The following is a 3,856-nucleotide window of genomic DNA, read 5'->3' as shown; positions in this document are numbered from 1 at the left end:
CTGCTGGGAGTGGTGGTCGGTCACTTTTTTCCCCGCTGTACAGGGTGTTCTGATCCTGCAGCTGGATTCCAGGAGTGCTGGTGAGCAGCTGGCAAAGAAAAGGGAGAGACTGCAGTACCGGCTGGGAATCGCCTGTGCCAGGGGAGCCCGTGTGCCAAGGGAAATCCTGCCCTGGATGTTTCTTCATGGCCTTCATAGCTACTACTTTTATTTATTTTTTTTTTAAACACAGGAACACACTACAGGAGTTCTCACTTCCCACGTGGAACAGGTGAGGGATGGACACTTGGCACGGGGAGCTGCGTGTGAAAGCCCCTTCTGGCTAATAAAGAACTGAGAGCTGATCCCAGAATGGGACTGTGCCTCCTGCCAGCGCTTGCTCCCAAGTTTTCAGAGCACTTTGCTTGCTGTCTGGTGTTCTGGCTGCTTTGAACATGAAAGAGATGTTCAGCTTCCACTTCAAAGGTGCCCACTTGGGTCACCTCAGTGCAGCCTCGCTCGGGAGCCGGCGGGAACGTGCGTGTGGCGTAGGTGGGCTCGAGGAAGGTAGGAAGCCGTGGGCAATATCCCTGGGTTTACACAGCTTGGGAGATGTCCAAAGCTCGAGGTGTGCCATTCAGCCCCTTTTAAGTTCGTCCTGGCTTGGAAGAGCGTTGTCAGGCTCACTTCTGTGGTGATAATTCAGGTTTCGTAATGTGGTTGGATAATTTAGGCTCCACTTTGATTTTGCCGGGTCAGGTGGCTGCGGATCCCTCCGAGGGGGTTTGCCTGGCTCCCTTCAAAGAACGGGAATTTTGGGGGTTGTTTTGCCTGTTTTTTAATGGCAGAGGAGTGCACGGCTTTAAATGCTGTTTGGGGCTTGCTGGTACCACGTGGTGGGGCTTGGAAGGCTTGCAGGCTCCAGGGTTGGAATATGTGCTCCTTTTCATAACTGAGGTGGGAGGGGGCTGAGAGGGAATGCTTGTGTGGGGAAGCCATCCCCTGGGACAGCTCCCAGCTGCATCCTGGCTTTCTGGGATGTGATTCCCTGTGCTCCCAAACCTACTGGAAGTGTAGTGCTGAAGGTTCACGTGGGTTTCTGCTCTCCTGTGGCTGGACTGGGCCACAAGGGATCAGTCGTGGAGCCATTTCTGTTCCCAGTGAGTTGTCATTCCATAATTAAATAATGATAATGGCCTTTTAAACAGGGAGCTTGACTTCCCCACTGCTTGATGACATATAACAAGTGACACGGAGCAATAAACCATTCAGAGTAAATCAGTCAGTGTGTTCAGACCCTGGTCCTTAACAGCTCCCCCTTTTCCTCTGATGGAATAAGAAGGATGTTCCTGTCAGAGCTTGGAGCACTCTGTAGCTTGACTGTAGCGTGAAAGGCTGAAACACAGAGTAAAGGGAAGAGCTGATCTGAACATCAGCGCTGCCTCATCATCTCAGGCCATTTCTGTGCTTGCACTAACAGGGGGATGAGTTATTCTTACGATCCCATGTGGCTGTCAGGCCTTTGAAGCCCAGCAAAATGTGAGTCAGTAAATCCTCAGTGGACAATGAGAATTATTTATTTTTAAGTGTGGTGCAGCTGAGGAGCGTCACACGTTACCGTGCTTCGTGGCCTGAGCCCGTGTCTGCTTTTAGCAGTGCACCTACTAAAAGGAGAAAGTTGCCATAACAACTGAATGAAATCAATTAGAGTAATAAGCAATTAAAATCTCATCCTTAGTGTTGCATAAACATAGCATTTTGCTCATGAATTATTACTAATCTTGCCTCTAGACCTGTACGTTCTGGTTCTGATTTGCAATCTGAACCATTTTTGAATTAATGAAGCATTTAATTTCTCCTTCAAAGAGTGCTGGTGGGGTTTTCTTTGGCTGTAGCAAGTACATCTTCATCAGGGATGTGAGCACTATTAAACATCTAAATGTAGGAAACACTTGAGATGGGATTTCCAGAGCGCTTGGCTCTGGCTTCCTTCCCACCCAGTGAAGTCAAGGATTAGTGTGTGGTGAGAAATTCTGTCCTGGGCCTAGAAAGGCAAATGCAACTCCTTCCTCTGTCACACGCTTCCTCCCTGACCTCCTGTGTGTTCCTGAACCTCTGGCTTCCTCTGCTCCCCCTGGGCAGAACAAAGCCAGGAATAGCTCCTTGCTGAAGTTCTCGGTTGTCAAGGATAAATCAGCTGAACCCTTGTGGAAAGGTGGGATGTGCGAGGAACCAGGGCTTGCAGACTGATTTCTGTAGGAAGCAGCTGAAGGCTTGACTGTTAAATAAACTCCTATTTACACTGTGCTGCCTGTGCTGATGTACATTTTAATCGGGGTTTATCTGAAAGGTTTTCAGTACTGCCACAGTTGTTGGAAGAGACTTGGTGTAATGGAGAATTTACCAACTCTCCTGCTGCTAAAAAAACCCGTATTTAATGGGTTTTTCCCACAGTTGCCATGGAAGCCTGCCTTTGGAATGCCCCTGGGGTTCATCTCTTTAACAAAAGGTCCACCTGAAGTCACAGGGCTGGACTCTTTCTATATAGCTTTGAGTCCTCGGAGGGTTAAAGCCATGCTAGCTCTGGTCAGAAATAATTTTCTGCTTCACTGGGGTCAAAGCTTTTATGTTATTGCCTCCTTTAGATCCTTCCAGGCCCATCTCTCAGCCTCTGCACCCTGTGGGGCCCTTCAGCCAGCGCTGGCCATTGCTCGATATTGTTGCTCTGTGATCAAGTTTATATCTCCTGGCATCACTTCTTGAGCTGGGAGCAGGGAGTGACTCAGATTTTAGTAAGCAAGAGTACGTGACAGTGCCCTGTCATCCCTCAAGGGATGTACAAGAGGCACATAAAAGGCTCTGTGGAATGCCTTGCTCCTCGGGGGGGGGTGTTCGGTCGGCAGCCCTGCAGGTCAAAGTCCTTTTTTGGGTAGCTGACATCAGCACACGCCTCTCTGTCCTTCCCCTTGCCCGTGCCTCAAACACAACCTCAGGAGGCAGAGGTGATCTAGGGAGGCAACTTGGATGCCAAACTGGAGCAGCATTTTTCCTGCTGTGTGCAGAGAGGGTGATTTTTCCATCTGCCTCTGCTTTCCGAAGGAGCCGGGGAGATTTATGAGCTCCGAAACTCAGGTCTTGTACATCCTTAGGGTTATCCCAGAGGGAAGACTTTGGATGTAAAAGATCTAATCCACACCTGAGTTTTGCAAATGTTTGCTTGAGCAAGTTCTTATCTCTAGTAACAGGTTTTTGGAAACAAGAAGGCAAAGTTTTACTGTGGGCTAAAAGAGAATCAAGTCGGAATGCTCCTCAACTTCAGGAAGTCTGAAATTCAAATCCACACTTGGATCCTGGGCTAGTCTCCTAATTTCCATTTCAGAAGTGGAAATACCCTGCAGTAGATTGAGCCAGGAGTAAGTGACCAGACCTTGTGTCTTAACAGCAAGTTGTGAGCAGACAGATAGAAAGAAGAATCACAAAGTGTAAGATGGAGAATCTCTGACCGTTTTATCTTTAACCACAAGCAATTTTAAAGCTCACTAATGATGCTGATTGTACATGCAGGGAGGAGGATCCAGGCTGGGGCACAATTTCCAGGGAATGAGGGTTTAGGAGAACTCATTTCCCTGCCCCACCAAGGCCAGAGAAAAGAAGTCAGACTCTGTGGATATGATTTTCTCATTAAAGGCCTGAAAATAAATTCCAAACTCATTTGGAAAGGTATCTAAGTGTGCTGACTTATTTGAACCTCGTGATAGCATTTCCATGCTCTTCTGGGTAAGAACACAGGACAATTATTATCCCTGCAAGTGCTCTGAAACTCTCAAAATGCCTGAAGTGCCTTACAAAGATCACAGATATGCTATGAAACATAAAG

This window comes from Pseudopipra pipra, chromosome 4 (genome assembly GCF_036250125.1).
Source record: "Pseudopipra pipra isolate bDixPip1 chromosome 4, bDixPip1.hap1, whole genome shotgun sequence".
Lineage (NCBI taxonomy): Eukaryota > Metazoa > Chordata > Aves > Passeriformes > Pipridae > Pseudopipra > Pseudopipra pipra.
Note: the sequence above shows the minus strand (reverse complement) of the source record.